The 23,053-nt window shown below is 44.6% G+C and overlaps 1 protein-coding gene across 1 annotated transcript in view; it reads right to left on the minus strand.

The window, feature by feature from the left end:
• The window catches only part of LOC106651277 (discoidin domain-containing receptor 2-like), a 184,430-nt gene extending 167,839 nt beyond the window's left edge, over positions 1–16,591 (minus strand). Inside the window, exon 1 of the mRNA XM_023459043.1 lies at positions 15,657–16,591. The gene's annotated coding sequence lies outside the window, so the exon portion shown is untranslated. The remainder of the gene's footprint in view (positions 1–15,656) is intronic.
• Between the last annotated feature and the right edge of the window lie 6,462 nt (positions 16,592–23,053).

The raw sequence follows: 23,053 nt of genomic DNA on the forward strand, positions 1-23,053 counted from the left end.
CATTATGTATACGCGATTCATACGTGGAAATTATTTCGAGAGAGAAATTTACCGGCTTAAAAGAGGATAAAAATCCGCAGAAAAAAAATAACACTAACGCGCGCCATGATTATTTTCCGCTTGCGATTTCCTAATATCGAACTCGCGCGTCGTCGTCAGCGAGAAGTCGTAATAATTTTACGCTTATAATAACAATAATTCCTCTCGATCGAGCTCTCGCGTATAAAAGATCCTTTTCATGCCCTGAAAGCGACGCAGCAGCTATAGCACACAAATACATGGGTATGACGTAGGTGTGCATCGTTGGTGTGTCCTATACGTACATAATATGGGTATACGCGCGGCTCACTCGAGCTATTCTCTGCTGGGCGCTCCTTTATATATATGTAGGTACGTAGCCGCGGGGGCATCTGCGTGTTTCATACAATCCGGATCTATTGAGCTATCAAAAGAGAGAGAGAAAGGCAGCTCAGTAGCGATATAAAACGGCCGAGTTCTCTTATATGCTCGTGCTCAGCAGGCAACAGCAGAAATTCGCCGTCGATGAATCGATGATCATCGTCCGCACTCTCGCGCGACGCGTATTTATGTATAATATTATCATCGACGTCGTTGTCACGTAGTCGACAAAGAGCAAATTAATCGATGATACGGACGGGAGAACGTCGAATCTTCGGTCTATTTTCTGCGCTCGCTTCTTCGTAGAAAAAAAAAAGACGCAAGAAAAAGAAGAAGCCAACCAAGTATCGAGTTCAAGCGTAAAAGGTCGTATCGAATGACCGCCTCGCGCTCTGCTCCGAGATAAACTTCTCATTAAGCGTTAATCTACATCGCTTTCCCATTATGAAATATTTATCGATGGAAAAAGTTTCGTTCCTTTTTTTTCTACTCTTCTTTTTTTTTCTTTCTGTTACAGCAGAGGCCACAACCCTTGGTGCAGAGTGGAGCGAGCATAAAATATATACCATATCGATTGGGCTCTCCGCCGCGTCTGGGTATACGCACTGCTGCTGCAGCGGTGCGAAGCATTACCAACACACGCGTATAAGTACGTGTGTGTATGCACGCAGGCACATTTATATGTAGTCGAGCGCTGGCAGCGAGGCAGCAAAAGAATGGGGTCGTAGGGACGTGGAATATATGAGTCCCAGTGGCGCGATTGAATGTCAGTCCGCTAGGAAAATAGTACTTTGGATGTTTTAATATAATTGCCAAAGTGGGAGAGAGAGAGAGAGAGACACGGCGAGCTGAAAACCTATTTATTCCCTTCTTTTTTTTGCACAAACTGCATTTCGCATCTCTCTTTCTCTCTCCCCTCATCGTGTTGAATTAATAATAGCGTCGCTCGCGCTGACTGCAGACACACGGCTATAGACACGCGTAAAAGTAATTATTGTACCCGCGCTATATATACATTGTTCGGGAGAGAGAGAGAGAAATAAATGACTCCTCTATCGCCGCGCGGCGATCGTCGAGCCGAGCTGTTCTCACCGATCGCGCACGCACGAATATGCAGACAGTAACATTTCTCTCGCTCTTTTTTTTGGGGGGTGCAGCTCCTATCACGAAGGAAATTCTCTCGTACACACGTATAGCCGACGCCGACGACGCTGAGTTTGCTGGAGGAGGAGGAAGAACCTGACCGCATTTCCTTCTCTCTCTCTTGCTCCTCTCTCGGTGCTGCTTCTGACCGTTGGGAAATTTGCTATTCCCCAAACGTGTCCCTCAGTCCTATTAGCTTTTAGGGATTCTACTCAAAATGTATGCGAGCGAGCTCGTGTCCTCTCGTGCACTACGTGCATATCTTATATAGCAGTTGTGCGTAGAGGGTCGGATGCAGGTGTTGGATATATTCTCGAAGCGAACTCGAGAGTTCGCTGCGCGGCAAATATTGAAAATCTTGGAGCTTCGAGCTTTATATATATGTATTCCCGCAGTCGTCTGAAAAGTCTTCCGAGCATTCCGTCTGCGAGCTCTCGGGGTGGACGCGAAATAAACATTTTCCGATTAATTGAACCGCGAACGGAGAGTAGATCGATTAAAGGCATCTCCTGCCTCTTCTTCTTCTTCCTCAAGAGTGAGAGACTTTCATCATCTCCTACTTCTGACGTCGTGCTTTTCTCCTGCTCGGGTTTTGTCGTGCGATCGTTGGCTGCTGCTGCTGCTGCCGACGGTGGCGCGCGCCAGGCAGCCAAGTTAGATCATTAATAACCTACCGTCCGAAGTAATTACTACCCTCTCGTCATCGCAGCTGATGAATAAAGCCATGCTAGGCTGCCGAGGATAGATAGAGAGAGAGAGAGGGGAGACGAGAGACGGCGCTCGCGTATACGCAACCGTACATTTGCATAATAGTATATTTATGCTGTACTCCTGGAGCGGACACTGGCACACAGGCACAGATACGTATATACAGTTGGTTGTAGTATGCGTATATAGCCACAGAAGCAGCAGCAGCAGCAGCAGCTCGCATGGACGTATTTGGTCCGAGGAGTCCTGTGGTTTTCGAGCTAGCCTCGATCCTCTCTATACTCCACCCCCCGCAGGGAGGTGCAGGATGAGTCGTCGTCGGAGGAGGGAGGAGGGAACGATCTTCGGATCACCACAAGGGACTGGCATGGTACAGAGAGAGAGAGAGGAGACTGCACGTACGTACGCCCTAGCTATATACATGTATATAGGACGACGTTAACCGCGAGAGAGGTCAGGAACTAGTTTGCAGCACCAGCAGCAGTGTGTTCCGTTCCCTCGGGCAGCAGCAGCAGCAGTAGCGCAACGTAAGCCCCGGCTCCTGGCATTATTGGGTCGGAAAAATGAAGTGTAAAGCTCGGGGAAATCGATCGATGCACATCGGAGTCTCCTTGTTTTTTTATTTGTGCTTCCTGTATAAAAAAGCGAATACAGATACCCCATATATGTGTAAAACAGCGGCGTGCACGGAATGTTTTTTTTTCTTCCTCTCATTTTTTTTCTCTTTCCTTCGTGATTTCGTCATTAAAACGAGCCTTTAATGCCCCGGTTGGTCGCCGCGGTAATAAACGACTGTTGAAAATCACTTTTATACCGGAGCAGTGCAGCAGCCGTGCCTACATATATACGTGCGTGTGTAAGCGCGTACAGGACAGCTCTCTTTGCTATGTACGTACTCCAACTACGTCTTTTTTCTTCCTTTCCTTTTCGTACAAATTATCTCGTCGGCAATAAAGTAAGATAAAAATGGGGGCCAGCTTGTGAGTCTAGCTCTATACTGGCGCGCAGCGTAATGAAAGTCAAAAGCCGTCCGTCTTGACGATAAGAAACGATTAAAAGCTGCGTCGAGTAGCAGCAGCAGAAAGAAAAATAAAAAGTCGCTCTGCGCCGAGCTTTTCCTCGCGCGGAGCAGCAGTTCAAGTTTTCAATCAAAATACGAGTAAAAAGCGACTTGTACGGCCAGCGGCTGCTGTGTGTGATGGGGTCGGTCGTGCAGCAACGGCAGCATATAGTTACCGAAAAACCCAAAGCAATTAGAAAGTCATTATCTTAGTCGAGGGCAAGTCGAGCTTGTAGGCACTCGTGCGCACACACACATACTTATATTTGCGTGCTTGCGCTCGCGAGGGGTTTATATATAGCAGGTTTATATGCGCGCATACTGGCGTGTGTATATATATAAGAGAAGTCACACACCAGAGACGTAGATGGATGTCCTGCAATCAGTAGCCCGCCACACGCTTTTCGTGACGCGCGGCGACCTCGTCTCTCTCTTCCACTTTTCGCTCGCGTATAAATAGAAATGTACATTGTATACGTGTATGCGCGCCGTATATGAGAATGTGACTCGCTTAAAGGCCTTTTGCATTCGTGTGTATATATACGAACGTGTCGTCGCGAGATTCAATCTACCGTACGTCGCGCCCTGCGACGCTCGCTAGCTCGAGCTTAAATGAATTTTCGTGCGCGCGGACGTCTCGGTAGCAGCTCTCGCAGCACAGCGGCGTTTGATAGAAAAATAAATGCTCTTTCTCCGAGATAATGTACGCGGAATTCGAGCTCGTCCGGATATCTCGCGCTTATCTGTATCTATTAGAGAGACGATCCTCCGCATCGAATTGCGAATTGTTTGTATTGTATAGCGATGCGCGAAAAAATATATAATGCCGCGGGGCTACTACGTACTGCTGTAATTGAATTAAATTTATTATTCATAGCGCTGCAGATAGAGAGAGAAATGGAGACAATATCAAATGCTGAAAATTGTCAGATAAGTGGCGGAGAGCAGCGAGCGAGCGCCAGTGTGCGTCTCCATTCCGAGAACGTAATAGTCTTGAAACTATCAAGCATTGCCCACATAAATCATAGAGTTTGTTTCCTTAAGTGTTTCTGCGTATAATGCACCGAGCTCGAGGCGTATATATATAGAGCTCGAGATTCGAGTAAAACTGACGAGAGAGCACCAGAGCGAGGATAAAAAAGCTGCCAATGTGTGTGTGTGTGTGTGTGTGTGCAAACTGCTGCTCTATCGCGCGCATAGCTCTATATGAACGTACGCTCGCAAATGTTTGCCGAGATGATTTAGCGAATTTTCAACGCGGCAAAAGGGCGCAGATCTAGTGTGAAAAAGCTCGGCTCGCGTATATACCGGCGTATAATAATAACGTCAGCCGAGTCGGTGCATCTTCTCGAGTCAACGCTCTCTCTTACTCTTATACTCGCGTACAAAGCCAAGCTGTGCTAGCTCGTCGCCGCCTGCGGGCCTCCGTGCATCGTCGTATAATATGTACCTCGAGCTCGCGACTGCTGCAGCACAAAATAGAGACCGCTTTATGCCCTATGTGCATAAATGTGTGTATGTACTCAGTCCTGTACGTCTTGCATTGTTATTTCTTTCGTACGAGCTGGACGCAATAATATACACATATAGTAGTAGTCCTCACCGAAAGATAAGCGCGGGCGACGTCGACAGGGCTAGTATATATTGGATTATATAGCTCGGGCCTTGAGCCGCGCATATCCATGTGCATGTACGTATATACTTATGAGAGAATTATTTGCTCGCGAAAATATGCGCTTATCTGCGAAAACGCGTACCCACTACGCAGCCGGCGTTATGTGGCGCCTAATCGTCAATATTAGAAGCGACACACTTTTTTGCTGTCTGTATGTACAAAGAGAGAGAGCTCCAAAAAGATGATAAGCAGTCCTGCCCTTATAGGCGAGTGTGTCGCGTGTATTCGGTCAGAGTCGGAACACGCGACATTTCGTTACATACGTATTAGATATTTCGTGCGCGCGCGTGCGAGCCGAAACAATGAAACGCCTCGTATTATTTGCACAATGTTTCCATTCATTTTTTTCCTTTTTTTTTGCTTCTTTCGTGTCGATATAAAAATAGTCGATAAAACAGCTTCACGTGCGTACACTACGAGGAAAAAAATGTACGTATATCGATATAAATAATTTTGGTCTTGCGCTTAGTTATAGGACGAATCGTTGTGGGCGCGGAGTAGCTTTTTAAAAGGCTCGAGCAATAGAGCACGCGGTGGCGGGGCCGTTGTAGCGCGCGCTCGCGGAAAACAGTACCGCAACAACGTGTATAAGTGCGGCATTGACTCTCCTTTGAGGCGTGTTACGACCATTAACGCTAGACCGGAGCGTTAAATAAAAGCTAGCCTGGCTAGAGAGCCTGGCCCCGAGTCCGGTTCGCCTCTCCGACTCGCTGCTATGCTGTGTTTATGTGTGCTGTATACGGTATAAATATACGTATTTCATTCTGTGTGTGTGTGTGTGTGTGTGTGTGTGTGTACACCCTCATCCTCATTGTAGCCAAAGCCATAATACTACTGGCGAAGACCTCACGAAATCGACTTCGTAAATCACTACGCGCGTCACTATACTTCCCGTCGTCGTCGTCGGCAGCGAGAAAGATGTATGTAACGGGCAATTAACGAGCGCGATCCTGCTGTATATGCACAGTTCATTGAAATATCCGCGTCGCAACAGCGCCACAGGAACAATAGAGGAAAACTCGCGCGAGAAAAGCAACGGATCTAACCGGCTTTTTAATTCCAACTTATAGTGCTCTACGTCGTGTATCGACAAATCGACTGCATACACAAACACACACACACACTGCTCGAGTACACGTGCGTATGTATTATACATATATCTTTTCGACGCGTTTTGCTTCCGTGGAAAAGTATATGTGTGCAGCGTACATTATGCTAATGTTCTTTTGGCAAGTCAAACCAGTTTGCCTTACAAGAGGGCTTGCTTGTATTTTTTTTATTATTTATTTTATTTTTCATTCCTTTTTTCCTCTTTGTATATTTCGCTCGAAATGGAAGTTTTACATTGTGGAAGACCGGAGGAGAGCAGCCGCAGCAGCGAGAGAGAATTTCGGAATTGCAGAGAATATTTCAAAAGGTGCTGAGTTGATTTTCTCTCGCGTCTGACACGGACGAGGCGCGCGCGCGCAAAGATTAAAGATGCCGCGCGCCGCAGTGGAGCTCGACGAGACTCGTGGATGACTCCACAGAGAGTTTTTACAAATCGGTATTTCCGTTCTCCAAATTGTGACGCGCTCATTTTTTTTCTCTCTTCTTTAAAAACCATCTCGGTATTTGTGTGTGTAAATAGTCGCGCAATTCCTTAACTTTCAATTGTGTCTGTGTGTATGTAATGCGCGTTGTATTGTTCTTCGCGTTTAAAACTAGAGTTTGATAGTCTCTCTCTCTCTCTTTCGTAAACTGTTATCCGCAGTAGTTCTCGCTGCTGTTGTTTCGCGTTGTAATATATAAACATGCACGTACGGGGAGTGCGCGTGTGCATTATTAAAAATAAATCTCAAAGTTTTCGCATAAATCGCCGCGCACGCTAGCCTCGAAATTAGAAGAGCCAGCTCTGCAGCAGCGGCGTACTGTATGAGTGTGTGTGTCTGTGTGTGTGCTTGTACGCGCACGCACGCATTTGGCTCTTTATATTATACAACTACTACAACTACAGCATCGGCCTGGAACGAACTCGAACTTGCGCGCAAGAATTACAGATACCAAGTGTAAGCAGCAGTAGTGGTAGTAGTAGTAGTAGTAGTAGTAGGCAACTACTATACACAACAGCGCAGCCCCACACGACGTGCATCGCTGCGAAACTTTTCGCGAATATCTATGCATGCTAGCTCGTGTGCATGTGTATGTGTGTAAGCGCAACGTACGTAAGCGCAGTGCAGCGTATGTAAACGCGCGCGTGCTCCGCTCGACCTTTTTAATCTCGATAAATTTTTTGCCTCCTTTTTGTTTTTTTCCTTTCGCTCGTTCGAGCTCGTTCGCGGCGCCTTCGTTTTTTTCTTCCTCTTCTTTTCTTTTTTTTTGTTCCGGCGAAGAAAGTTCAACTCACGCCGCGAGGAGTTTCGCGGAAATAAAGAGCGAGGCCAGTATTTTCATAATCGCGCAGGTGCACAAGAGCGTACTGCCAAGAGCTGTGTATACGTATGTAGCGAGCGTGTATTGTTTGTAAGCTCAAGTGCGCTTATACTAGTGGCGATCCCTGGGATGTAGGATGCTGAACGGATAAGGAGATATTGAAGTTTTAACATTTTTACCTTAATGTTTAAAAATTTTTAATTTTATAATCTGAGGTGTTATTTATGATAATGCGATTTTTCCAGCGATAGATTCCGTCGATAGATGGAGTATTGTAAACCCGCAAGTGATAAAAACATTGTTGATTAATATATGTACGAAGACTAACACATCATGACTAACATCATCGGAAATCTGAAAGAAAGTTTGGCGTATTACAGCAAGTGCCCGACTCTAGCTCCAAGCCACCGAGAAAGAAAGAGAAAGAAAGAGAGGATGGTAAGCGAAAGGAAAGGAGCAAAACTGTGCGGATAAGCTGAGAAAAACGAAGAAGAGCAAACACGGTAAAACATATACCTATACACACGTAGCGACGAGTCTGCGGGTATTATGTGGACTTCTATGTTAACTTATGAGAGGGAGATAATCATCGCTTGAATTGATTTTCAGTCGTTATTTCGTCAATTAAGCATACAAGACGTTCATATACTCGGGGAGAAGATCACGATTAAATACGCAGCGCTCGTGTATTCGCATATTTTCTTCAATATAATATTTGTGTCAGCACTTTAATGTGATTAAATCCGTCATAATTCTCTTATTTTTACGCAGAACATAAACTGCTTACTTATAGTACATACAGCAGCGAGCGTACCAGGCAAACACAGACATTCTTTTTTTTTGCTGTCCTGTTAATTTTTTACGCGCTGCGGGCTTTTCTATAATGTACAATATAAATGGAGGCCTGAAATCACGACTTTTCAATCGGAAATTATTCTCGCAGGGCGTTGCTTCATCATCGACGCGCGCGTACAACGCGCGGGAAAAATCATATTTTCGTAAAATCATGAAATAAAATAAAAAATAACAAACATCGGTAAACAAGCAACGGTGCGCGCGCCTGCGAAAACACACGCGCGAGCCGGGATGCAAGAGCGAGAGAGAGAGAGAGAGAATGGCAATTTATTATGCAAAAATTCATTATATTCCGCTGGACTGGAGAGCAAAAATACACACAAACCCGCGGTAATTGACTGTCGAGCAGGGCGCGCGCGCGATGAATTTAATTATCCGTCTGGACGCCTCTCGCTCGCGACCATATTGTTAATCGAAGCCACTCTTACAATTACAAACTGCACAGTTGTTGCGTCGGCCGCGCGCTGCTCTTGTTGTTGTTTTTGTTATTATTATCGTTGTTTTTGTTGTCGCTCGCGTTGTTATGCGGCACGCTCAATTTATTCTTCAAATATTATACATTGCCCCAGAGCCGCAGCACCGAGGAATATGAAATATCATCGTCGCTGCCGCCCACCTTTTATACATGTTTCTTGCGTTATATGCACTTTTTTTCTCTCGCTCTCCCTCCCTTCCTCGCGCTCTTTCCTGTCCAACTCGGGACTGCCTATATATAGTCCGTCTCACTCTCGCTTGTACATTCTTATCGCTCATTATTAATCGGTGTTGTGTTGCGCCGAGGAGCTCCGCGCGAGTATAAAAGCTCGAGATGAGTAAGCCAAACGCGACGCGGGGCGAGCGCGCGCGCGATAAAAAAAAGATGTCAGGAAACGATAAGATTTCGATATAATTCTAGAAAATAATTTATTCCGAATGCGGCACTTGCGCTCCATGCATAAATGTGCATTATGCGCGCTCAATTTACCCGCGGATCGCTCTCGAGCTTAATTGTCCGCCGCTTATGTATTCGCGACTTTTCTCGCAGTCATGTGCTGCTGCTGCGCCATGGGCAACCACTTGATTATGCAAATGAATAATTAGCATTTCGATTAATTTAACTATGCACTGGAGACTCGCAGCAGAGGCAGCGGTAGCAGCAGCAGCAGCAGCAGCAGCTACCGAGAGACGTTATAATAAATTCATCGTCCTACAATTTCCTATTTGCTGTTTACTTGGTGTCCTTTTTTTTTGCTCTCGTCAACGTCGCTTATATACACACACACATAATAATATTTCGAGCTCCCGCAAGCCCAGAGAGAACATAATATAATAACGATCCATATTTGTTCTGGCAGGCCTTTTTTACCGGATGGACAAAGTGCAAAAAGGCGCATTCAAGAAGTACTTAACACTTATATGGGAAACGCTCCGCGCGAGATTAGCTTTTTGCGATAATACAGACTGCGCACTCGCTCGAGCCTCAAAAAATTGAGTAAAAGGAGAAAAGTGTACTGCGCGCAGCGTTTGAGAGTTAATTAAATACTACTTTCTTGCCGCTGTACTGCGCGAGGCTAGCTGCGGATGGTTGAAGCTCTGCCGAGGTACTTGTTATTTATTGCACGTTTCGCGAGCTACTCCTCTCTATATATAGGTTGAAAATTCATGCCGTAGCTTATTTGGTATTTATTTTTTTCGGCGATAATAATATCCTGGCTCTTTTATGTATATGCATCGCTTGTATGCGTAAACGCGAATATATAAATAATATAAGTTTTACACGCGTGTAAACTCGCGGTGGAATGCCCACAAGCGCGTGCATTAAAATGATATAAAATCAGCAGGATTACGGCTCGCAATTTAATTATAGACGAGTAGATAAATAATCAACAAGCTCGAATCTCGCATCGCGGTAAGGTGCATTCACTACGAGAGGCGAAAATGTAAGAAACAAAAAATCAACGTCGAATGAGAGAGCGACTTATTTACGAAATATAACGAACCGAGTGTGTTGCGATGCATACGGCTTTATCGCGAAATTCGCCGCAGCAGGTTGAAAATCGCATCGCCGTGGTAATTAAGTCGTTCGTCCAGACTGATAATGTGGGCACTAAAAATCCGGATAATTATGTAAATGTATGAAATTGTATAAAACGTCGTCGCCGAGTGATTCACAGGTGGTCTCATCAGCGCGTAGATATATTAAACATATTATAATACGTGTGTCGTCGCATCGTTGTCCGGGTCGCATAGACGTCGCGCAAAAAATTCACATGGGGTGACGATCGTTTCGTTCTTCTGGCAGCATCGAAAATTAAGAGATAGTCGCGCGAGCGCAGTTGGATGTAGATTATATTATACACGCGTATCCCGTCGCTGGCGTTTCAGCGATAAATAAATCACCTCGAGTTTCGCTCACACACACATGTAGCGATTGTTCATCGCCATCTCGTCGATCGATCACTGGAGCGCATGGGTACGTTCGTATGATATATATATAAATGTAATAATCGATGATCTCGTGTGGTGTCATTGTGCAAAAGAGAAACGTCGACGATCGCACTATGCGACGTCTCTATCGATGCGCAAAAACATAGCGATCCAACAATCGTATCGCGTGAAAGTAAAACGCCAAGACGGCGAGAGTCGAGCATGTATACAGTGCCGATAGAGAAACATCTACCATCTCACGTACACACACACACGCTCGCATATCGGCGAAAAAGAGAAAGACAAGATCGCGAGCCGCGTGCGGTTGTGTATTGTGCAAGCACATAATGCGCGGGTACTCGCATACATGCGGTTCTTGATGATGATGAGATCGATCGGGTATCATCAGTCTCTCTCTCGTCGTCGTCGCGGCTTCTCTGTATACAGTGCGTCTCATCGTATAACAACACGGCGGCTGTAATGTACACTTATCAAATTCATTTATTACGGAAATTCTGAAAGCTCATGATTTCTTTGTGCGTGCCCTCGGCGCATATAAATATATATTTAAGTGTATCGACGATAATGACGAGAGGCAAACTTTTACGCAGTGTACGTTCATTTTTTTTTGCATGAACTGCCACCGACGTCGCCGTGCGGCTGCTGCTGCTGTCGCTTTGCGCAAACGTATCAACTGCTGCGCTGCCTCTTCGGGGGCCTATGTATGGATGTATGTATGAAAATGACAAATTGCCAGAGGAGAGCAGTGCCGTGTCAGTTAGCTGCTGCTGCTGCCCACGCTCAATTCTCATCAATCATCGCATCTCGCTCAGTAGTATGAGTGTGTATGCGTTTTATATATATTGGCTGGACAAAAAATCAGTTTCCGCTGCAGCAGCAGCAGCGCCGGGGGATGAGCCTATGCGTGTAACATTTGGGGTCTAATTGATATTTTTACTATACAGCATGCGCACAGGAGGCGGTAATTTGACTGCGCGCGCGCGGGGACAGATCCGCCAAAATATGCACACGTTCGATCCCACGCACCCACTTTATAATGGATCAAATCGCGACTGGTCGAGGGAGGGGGCTCGATGATGAATTTTTCTTCGGTCTAGATTGAATTTTTTTTGTCGTTGTAGAGAGATAAATGAAGGCCAGCTGCAGATGCCACCGCCCGGCCGAGGTGTTAAAGTCACGAGCCCCGGAGTCCGCGGCTCGAGCAACCGCAACACGTGCAGCTCGTTACAATCTCGCAATACATGGAAATCGAGACTCGGTCCCGCGCGGCACGAGCTTCAGACATACAGTCGAGGCTCCTATACATACAGGTATGTATACGCGTGCAGGTCGAAATTAGCGAGTGTCTTTCGAGATGGAACTTATAAGTCAGTCGGCGTAGAGGCACACACACACACACATACAGTAGCTCGGCAGCTCGTTTAATCGAGCAATACTCGCGCGCCAGCACGAGGTAGGATGATTTCCTTGAGCCGCGCAAAATTCCGACTCCATAACGCGCGTTATATCTATACACACGCTATGCTCTGCTCCGCTCTCTCTCTCTGTAATTCCCTTCGCTTCGAGACTTCTAGTTTCGATGTTGCTGCTGGCGGGTTTCCTTAGAATGTAACCTCCCTCCCTCCCCCGCTCATCCTCACGTTCGCTCTTGTGTATTATACCCGCTGGAATGTCTGAAGAGTTTCTCTCTCTCTCTCTCTCTCTCTCTCTCTCAGCTCCTGCACGCAACTACCCTTCTCTCGGATCCGCGAGGATTAAAATGTGCATCGCGCCCCGAAGCTCTTCTCTATACATACCGTGTACACTGGTACATAGCGAGAGCGTAAATATCCATCTATATTATATACCCTGTATGGGGGTAATCATTTAGATTTAACTTGTTTCTTGCGAGGCGAAACTGTTGCAACTATAGTTGGAACCTTATTTTTTTGTTTGCCTCTTTCTTCTTCTTTCGAATTTTCTTCCGCGCTCGCTCGGCTTGCAGCAGCAACACGGCCAGCTCGTCGCGTAAGATTCTTTAAAAGTCAGAAACACGTAGATATAGGACGACGTGAGCGCGCGCGCGCGGGGCACACGACGGGAATCTTTCGTTGCTGCTGCTGCTAATCCCCTACGGCTTGGCGGGTTTTCCTCGTTTTCTCGGCTGATCCGCCGCCAGGCGAAGCCCGTGTCAACGTTATATCGTACTTGCACGTACGTAGATACATACATATATACGTACATATAGCACCGACCTATATATAGCGACTCTAAACCTGCTGCGACGACGATGGCTCGTCCTATACTGCACCAACTATGTGTATGTGTATGTACCTGTAATATGAAAACTGAAATATACCGCTTCTGTGCACGCTTATGTACTTTTTCTCTCGGGCAACTTTTCTCTCGTACGTGTGTGTGTGTGTGTGTGCTGTATACACAACGTTTCGAGCCGCGCGCCGTAGACTATCTAGCAGCAGCACGAGATTAGCAGAAGCACGTATTAGAAAATTCAACGCATCGCTCCCCTCCCTTCGTGCCGCCGCCGCCAGCAGCGTCGGCTTGTGTGTGCACTTTAAGCTTTTAGAGTTAATCGGCCAGAAAGTCTAAAGGAGTTTAGAATGGATTAGAGTGTCATTACGTTTTTTCCATTTACGCGTTTGTATCTATATTAAGGTGCCCCGCGCGTCATTGACGACTTTTACAATTCGCAAGCTCGTTTCAATAATTCATTTTGTTGCGGTGGGCGAAAAATCGATGATTAATCAGCCGAAAAGCTCGTCGCCTTGTCTCCGACCTTACATAAGAAATGAAAAGGCGCAGCAGCCACGACTGCTACAAAACACAGACAGTCAGACAGGCAGACATACGTATGTATACGTGGGTCGCTCTCGGTCGCGTATCAACGCCAAGAGAGCAGAGATGAAAAATCACCTCGCGCGCGAGAATACAAAAAAATGACGGCCATCCACCACCAGGACGGCGAACATTGTATCACGTACACAATACACGCCGGTGTACGTAAAAAAAAAAAGAAAAAGAAGAAGCATATTTCTCTCGCCGGGGCAGAAAACACCTAGAGGTACGTGATCTAACCCCGTGCTCGCTGGATTAATCGTCATCTTTTCTCTCTCTCCCCTCTTCGCTCGCGACCTGTTTTCTTCTCGGCGTTGTACGAAATGTACGAAAGCAGAAGAGAGAAAAAATCGAAACGGTTGCATTTTCACCTGGGTTACGTACGTATTGTAGCACCCTTCTCCGCGTGTATATATAGTTTCGTATATTATTCCGGCGCGTGTTTGCCGCGTACACCTTAGAAATACGTACGTGCGTGTGCGTGTGTACCCTCTGTACTACGCGTACGGACTCCAACACTGATTCCAAGCCTCGCGCACGGATCGATCGGGAAGAAAAGGCTCGTACAGTGCTATGTATATATACCTGCGTATATATTGTGAACGCGTTCAAGGGTGAATTCGAGCGAAAGGCCGCGTACACCGTAGGCTGGACTATATACATAATATTCTCCAGAGAGGATATGGATTTTTCTTCTTTCTATACAGTACTTAGAGCCTCGAGCCTTCTGTACTAAACACGACGATGCTGTCTGCGTAGATTTATCGCGTTGATGCACTCACTGAACCATCATCGCGATCGTCGTCATTGAGTGCGAGAGAGAGAGCTTATAAGAAGGTGCGACACGACTTTTGCTACTGCTTTTTACACGGGTAATTTGAGATTCAAAGAGGTGTGAGAAGTCGAATTGGATATAATTTCGACTCTTAGCTTCTTCCTTTCTTTTTTGTTGGAAGGAGGGCTTCCGAATACGTGCTCTTCGCGGCGCGTATAATGTGTAACAGTTTTGCGCAACTCATTAAAACGTAAACGATACTTAGCTCGAAGGAGGCGCGATGTGACACTCGCACACATTATATCATACACACACATCGAGAGAAGCGCGAATGTTGCAGCACGACGCCTATAAGTATCGGTCGGACACACGATCCGCGCGATCGAGTACACGTATCTATACGAGAGACACCGACAACGACGACACTTTGGCTAGCTCCGAAGTTCGCACTCTCACTAAGGCTGCAAGTGCACACGTCGAGATTCGATCGGCTAAGACACCATATACATTATGAAGAAGATATTACCGAGCTTCGAGTCGGCTATATATTGCAGTTCGTTTTCATCGGATGTCAAAGAGGCAATGGCCGTCTCTACACTGAAATACACTATAGAGCCGGCGCTTGTTATCGCGGCTCGTGTGTTTGTTCCGTCGCGAAGATGCTACACTGATTATAACTTTTTTTTGTTAATAAAGACAATGGACGATAAGCGTGAGTGCGCCATCGCGAGAAGATAATCGATCGAATTGATTCATCATTTCGAGACATACAGAGAAAGAGCGTCAAGAGCCGTGCGAACGTCTGCGCGAGTTTCTCAAGCCTTTACCCGACTCGCTGACACGCGTGTCATAATAAAAAAATACGATCCGCGCGATGGATATGGAACGGGGCACGGCAGCAGTAGTATAGTAACAGACTCGAGTCGTCTGCGAATCGTCGTCGTTCGACAAAAAAAAAGTAGACAGCTATACACCCGCTCGTCGCATTATACACACGTACACAAACAAACCTCGACTATAACGATAACAATCCCACGTTTTTTTTTTTTCGTGTATAAATACGTGTGCGTCTCTGCGCGACTTCGAGCCGAGGTATATAATGTGCAGCAGCATGAGCACCACGACTACCGAACGAGGCGAATTAGAATGAAGCGAAAAAACACAGCGAGGAAGGAAAAATAGCTCCCAACTCTTTCGGTCACGTACAACGGCGACGATATAATTACTCGAGCCAGAGACGCTCGTGATCGTCGCGCGCCTTGTTCCTTCGGGGAATGCAGCGTCAACGGCCGAATTCGAAACTCCTCGCGAAATTCGAATACTGTACGAGGTAAAGCGGCGTAGAGCGAATTTTCGAACGTGCTCACCTTTTGATGGAAGCTCGTCGATGCGTTTAGCGATGCGATGCGCCGTTTGAAGAGAGAGATAGAAGATAGATCAGTGCAGTTCAGCGATGAAAAACGACGATGAGTTATAACGTCGAATGCGTTGTGTGCAGCGGCGGCGGCGGCGGCGGTTACGAGCAGCTCGCGTGCATCAATTCACCGCAACAGCAGCAGAGAAAAGATAACAACACACTTTGCACGTTCCGATTTACGGCTTTTCCTGCACTGTTGGATGCAGCAGCAGCAGTAGTAGTCGTCTAGGACCGAGATACACGAACACGAACAATACAACGAACAACAAAAAAGGAACAGAGCACTGTTGATTTTTTTCTTTATTATTATTATTATACAGATTCGACAAAAATATTTCGTGTATCACACGCACTGATTGCAAGCGCTTCTTCCTCTCTGTGTCATGCAACACTCGCGCACTTCATATACAGAACATCTTTTTTACTCCGAACGAGAACAAAAACAAAAACACTGATTTCTCTCCTTCGACTCCTTATTTCGTATTTAATGATCGAAATAGCGGAGAAATTCGACGCACTATTTTGTAACGTACATCAGCTGTAAAAAAACTAATGCAGGGACGATATGCGTTCGATGCGATTCTCTTTTATTTTTGGTCGCTGCAGCTAACGAACCTTTTTCATTCAAATTTTCTCCATGTAACGTTCGATCGTCGCGATCGTGTATTGATTATTATTATTATTTCTTCATAACAATACGATGCACTGCAGCGACAACGACGCGAATCGTGTACAATGGGCATAAAACGAAAACAGAGAGGCAGTATAGGCGGTAGATTAGACAAGAGAGACTAAAGATTGGCGCGCGCGGAGTCGCAGCAGCAGCGCAGAGATCAGAGACTGACAGAGAGAAACACACACATACACACGGGGTACGATGCTCCGCGTGCGGCGCCGTAGCACAAACTGACTCCCGTGTCGCAGATTGCCGGCGGCGAGGCGCAGCGCAGCAGCAGCAGCAGCAGCAGCGAGAATCGCTCCGTCCTTTTTCTCCGCGCTCGGCGACTCCATCCCTACTCCTCGCGCGCTCCGCTCGACTCCGAACTCTCCTTCCCTATACATATACCATTACCTACTACTATACAAGTGTATGACTATAGCTATATGTATATATATGCACCGACCCTTGTTCGCAGTGTATACACGTACATAAATAGGTGTCTGTGTGTGTCCGTGTATTATATACACATTTTCACGCGCGCGCGACTGTACCCATAGGCTTATACGGGCGGCGGCATCTAGCGGTGCATACGGATTTGCACTTCGTATCTCTGTCTCTCTCGCTTATTCAATTTTCTTATATCGATAGTTTGTTTTATTCGAGTTAATTTGAATTGGCAAATAGTTTGATCGAAGCATCGAAGAATTCGTTTTATTAAAATTACGCGAATTCAATCCTAAATTTATGAGACTAAATTTTATTTTCGTCAATTATTTCTTAGATTACTTAAGGAAAAATTTGCGTCTCAAAAATCTGAACTTTATCGAATTCAAGACGAAAAAAGACATTAGATAATATATCTCTCGCTGTATATAAGTACTTAATATACGAGCGTTGGAGTTCAAGATTCGTCTGGTGCATAAAAATAGTCTAAAAATAATCGTTTATCAAAAATCACGGCCTAGGTTTTTCGGCGTATTATAATCGTCGCCTTTGCTCTCGGTGGCCCGCGACTCCATATAATCGTTATCGCGTGTCACATAAAGCTTCGATTTTATTTTTGGCCACGCAGTGGCACAAGTGAAATGAACTTCTTCTGTCTCTCTTACTCGCGTACGTTAATCTAATCGTCATGTAAACAAGCCTCAGAAACATAAAAAAGCTCCTAATCATGCTCGATACTCCGCCGCATCAATCACTACTGCGGTAGGCTTATTGGGGGGAGACTACAAGACTGCTCGAGACGCTGCTTCAAGAAGTTTCAAAATTATAATCATCTACGCAAGATAAAGATATAAAATCTTGGCGTTCGCGACGGTATGTCTTACTTTTCTTCGTCCCGGTGTGTCAAAACTCGCTCGTTGATCCGACGAGCGTGCCAAGCTCCAAGTGATTAATCAAATCGTAGACAAAAATCGCGTTACACACCCGATGCTGTTCCAAAATTTTACACGCGTTTACATTTTCAACGCCAGTCCGAAGCTCTTCGCTCATCTTGTCCTCGTTTTTGTTTCCTGTCTACGATGCATCGCAACGCGCACCAAATCGATTAATGCGCTCCTGACGCGGCTAAACAATTAAACGAGGTAATTTATCGATTTCGGCGCGGCTTGTACGGTGCTTCGATGGTTACTTTTATTAATTTTTCTGCGTTATAACATTCATAGGTCATTCGAGTGGCGGCGCTTCGGGCGACTTCGTAATAGAGCACGACAGCGCGAAATTCGTACGACGTGCAAACTTTGTAGCCGCTGCTATAGACGGGGGCGAGCACGTCGTTGACATTGTATGCGTATATCTCATCAGTGAAATAATTACAACTGATTCTTCTCTTGAAAATTGTAAATATGTATGAAAACATACATGAATGTTCAAGTACATGTTTTAATAAAATTTCATTTGAAAATGTGCCAAAATAATTGAGTTTATCTTGATATCAACTATCATTATTTTTTTCACTCTTTTCGGCCCATCCAAGGATAAGCCCAAAATTTTTTTTCAACGTCTTGTTCGGAGCTAAGATGGGCCGAGCGAAAAATTTTGATAAAGACGTAAGCGGTAATGACCATATTTTTTCTGTCGAAAAAAGCCAACGTTGGAAATCATTTAATTATTCAATTAAAAGCAACAAGTGTTTTTTACTTTTTATTTATTTATTTATTTGTTTATTTTAATCATAACATTAACAGTAACGAAGAGTTGGAATAGCTGTTACAGGGTTACCAATGAAGCAATGACGGCCCTTTACGAACATACGATCACGAGTTTTGACCGAAGACCAAACAAATATTGCACAAGTCTTGGTTCGTCAAATTATAGATGATCATTTCGCAGCACAGAAGCGGCAGTCGGTAATGAATCAGCACCAAGAATGGCTCCAGGGCCCAGTCCCGGAAAAATCTCCTGGACATTTTTTCGCACAGATGCATAGCGCAAGCCTCTTGCGATTCTACAGGTAATCGAATCCACCATTTCTTGATCTCTAGTGTTTCCAGCATGGTAAACTCGAATTCCAATTTGTCCGTATACGAGCATAGCTTCTCTACCTCTCGAGGTCGCAACCGCATCAGATCGTAGAGCGACAAGTCCGCTTTTACCATGAACTCTTTCGCTTTGCTCGCAAACTCCTCGTTCTCGTACCAATTGGGTTCGAGGTGTCCCGATTTCTCGATTAATCCACGCTTAGTGAAAAATTTCATGACGATCAGTGCTTCGCTTCGGTAAAGCTCGCGTCTCTTTTTCTCTAGGACATCGATAACTGCCAGGGCTTTGGACACCAGATTATACTTGAAGCGTTGGTTGCGCTTGCTCGGAATTTTATGGAACCGGTCAAAGTCCTCCTCGGCAGGAAAAGCGAAACCAAACGGATCAGCGCCACGATCCAAGAGTTCATCGACAATATGCGGAAAAAGACATGCCACAGCGTAATGCAGAGGTGTCCGACCCAACCTGTCCCGGGCGTCGACCTCCACCGACTGATTCAACTCGTTGTTGACCTCGAAGAATAGTTTCATCAAGTCAATACGATCACGGTCCCCCTTCGCGCAAACTTCGTGCAGAGGAGTGAATCCACGCGAGTCTGCCAAATTTGGATTGGCGCCTCTTCTCAGCAACGATTCGACTTTCTTCTTTTTTCCATGATGCATAGCCAAGTGCAGCGGCGTCCGACCCAGCTTATCCCGGGCGTCAATGTGCACCGACAGATTCAATTCGTCGACGATCCGAAAGAATTGCTTCAGCGAGTAATCGATGAAATTGTTGCTTACGAAGTGAAGAGGCGTCGATCCCTCGAGATTGGTCGAGTTCGGATCCGCGCCTCTGCTCAGCAACAATGCGGCCACCTCGAAATTTCCACAGTATTCCAGAGCTAAGTGCAGCGGCGAGTTGCCATTAGTTGACACGGGACACGTATTGGGATCTACCTGGCCGAGATCGAGGAATTTCTCGACGATATCATTGCAGCCGTACCGACAGGCTATGTGAAAATGAGTCATACCATCCTCGTCGACGTGATTCGCGTCGAGTCTGTTAAAAATCTGGAATAGGATGCAGATAGGGTAGACGGGTTGACCGTTTCGAGCCGCTCGATGAATCACAGTGGTACGACGCAACAGTGGCTTGCCGTCTTCGCCGACTTTGGGCTCGTCCTTGTAGCCGGTGCGAACCAAGAACTCGATCAATTCACTTTTTTGACCATCGTACAGCACACGATCGCCTTTCTCCGTGTAAATAACGTTTAGAAGACTCTCGATGTCTCCTTCGCGAAAGATGTCTCGGTGATTCGGGACTGCTTCAATCCAATTACGGACAAGAGGATGAAGATGACGAATAAATTCATGTCGCTCGTCCTCGATCTGCAAATTGAATCTTTCTCGCAATAACTTTAATTTTTTTAATCGATCCATTTTGCGCACTCACATACACGACACACAATCACTTATAATTTATTATACTTTTTTTCACTCTCTGCAGTCGATGCGATCGTTCTGTACGCTGCGGCGTCGTAACGTGTACTGGACTATCGTGCGTACACTAAGGTCTACATGGAAAGTTAAAAAAACACATGGCCAGAAGCAAGACGATTAGAAAGTGTCGATGGCGTGTCAGGTTAGAAGCGGTCGCTAGTGTGCATTGTAATGTGGGCGGAAACGGGACAAAACATACGTATGCGACCATCCGTGTTAAAAATGGAAAGGCGTCTCGTATATATTATTCGGTCGGTATTAAGTATGTGCTGCTGCAATATGATTTCACGCGTATGTACAAGTCTATATTATGTACATCTGGCACATGATCTTTTATCGGGTATACCATTCGAAAGCTCAAACTCGTAAAACTCAACAATCTCCTTGTATTGTTCGAAGCGTAGTTGATGCTAGTGAACTCTCTTGTTAATTAATTAATTCATTATCGAGATTTTCTTTACCTGGAGTATGATTCTCCCTCTATTTTTGTCAACTAACTTGAGAAACATTCTCTTTCTCTTATCGTCAAGGAAAACGGCCGGATGATCGCGGCAGCGCAGCCAGCTTGACACGCGCCGTAAGCCGTCGGTCTGCAGCAGCAATGCCAAAATGACCAGTACAGTCATGAGTGTATATTTCTGCACGTTGATTAATTCGATTCTGCTAAAACCGTTCAAAGTCGTATCAGAGTCAGGTTATGAAGCAATAGTGATGTTCGATGCTCGATTATTTATCGTAACATGGTCAAGTTGGATTTCAATGCTTCGCGTGATATTATATTACGTGCCTAGGGAGCGAAAAACTGAAAAGCCTCAGAGCACGCGTAAATCATCGTCCGAGGCTTACGAGAACTTATGCCGGCTACCGTTGATTTTCTCTTGGATAACGGTGCATATAAATTTAGCTTCGAGTTTCTAGATGCATCTTACATCAGCGCAAGTTATTTTCCAATGTCAATTCGGTGAAACTTTGCCTCGGTACAAATTGAAACTAACGCGTTATCTTCTTCAGGTTCTCAAGCTTCTCGATGCCACGATGATAATGATGTTTTTTATCAAGCTTAGATGTCTGCAAAAGTCTTCAGATCTCGACGAAAATTGGCACGAAGACGAGGAGTTTGTAGAAATAGCGAAAATTATGAAATTTGATGAGCATCTGTCGTTCTATACGACTTAATAAAGTTTCAACCCGAAGAGGCTATTGAACGACTCAAAAGTATTGATTTCTGCTAAATGCTTCATTCTCCAAAAAGCGCACTGAGAAAAAAAATTCATTGATTCAATGAAATATTTATTCAAATACAATCTATGAAATAATTTCATTGAAATAATGAATTTTTCTTCATCCCATGCTCGAAAGTACGTACTTTCATCTTCGAATTCGGGGACGAAAGTAATACTTTTGCTCCCCTCAATATCGCGCGAAAGTTATTATCTCCATGACTACGGCAACCTACATTTCAATTATCGTTTGGTTTCGATTATGCAATAGATGAATTATATTCACTTTGTTTATGACGTACATATGCCAAATTGAATAAATATTAAAAGACTAACAATTCTATGAAGTATCAAAATTGAACAGCCATAATTTGACGTACACATTTCATTACATTCAATTCCAATCCGAAATTGAAATCGTTAAAGATGGTAGTTGCAATAAAAAATGAGATCTAAGAGAACAAAGACAGTCAAAATATGTTAATTTTTATAATATATTTTGAAAAATTCTTTCAACTTTAAACGTTATTCTAGGTCACTCAAGTTTCTACTCGTCTACCTCAGATTGAGTGAATTACTTAATTGATATGGTACTAATTCATGCTTATACTTTACGGGATCGTTTGTATTTTATTAACGCCATAGTTATCTATGATTTACAATTGTTTATTAACAATATTAGTTATGTACTAATAAACATTATTATTGATGATATTTGTTGCAAAGCCCGCGGTCGACCAGCAGCCCTCGCTGCACTCGGGCCGCAAATGTCGGCGGGCTTTGCCATGTAAGCGTAAATTCATGGATACAATTTTTTTTAATAAAATATTTCTTAACTATGTTAAGCAAACGTACTTTCGAGCGGGGATAAAGAAAAATCGTATACGCGACTCGGGACAAAAGTCAAACGCCTGTCTCTGCGAGCTTGCACCCTCGGCTTGGCTTCGGGTGCATAACCTCACAGGGACGGAAGTTCGACTTTCGTCCCTTGTCACGTAATATACTATTTATTTCATCCAACAAAATGCTTCAATCAATCATTTGATTAAATTAATAGTAAATAAAATATTAAATTAGATGTCATTGAATCAATGAATTTTTTTTTCTCAGTGCACGAGGAGGGTCTTCTTTCAATCAATTAAAACCATTGATAATTAAATATTGTGTCAGTCAAAGTATAATATTAATTTTCCAAAGATCACTAAGAACTGTACAAATTTAGTTTTGGCACAAAGGTAGAGATGTCTGGTATCGATGACAGCAAACCCCCAAGCATGTGAAATAAATAACTTTGCGAAACAAAAACATGTCATTAATTCATTCCTAATTTTTTTTTTTCAATCGACTGGCATGATAGAACTAGTTGAAAAGAAGTAAGCGAATGAATTCTTGCTCAATGTATATACCTAACCAGTAAATGACATAATTTTAATTTTTATTGTTTTCTAGAGTACGGTTGATTTTATTAGGATTAATGAAAAATTTAATGAAATTCATGCTA

This window comes from Trichogramma pretiosum, unplaced genomic scaffold (genome assembly GCF_000599845.2).
Source record: "Trichogramma pretiosum strain Unisexual culture from Peru unplaced genomic scaffold, Tpre_2.0 scaffold53, whole genome shotgun sequence".
Lineage (NCBI taxonomy): Eukaryota > Metazoa > Arthropoda > Insecta > Hymenoptera > Trichogrammatidae > Trichogramma > Trichogramma pretiosum.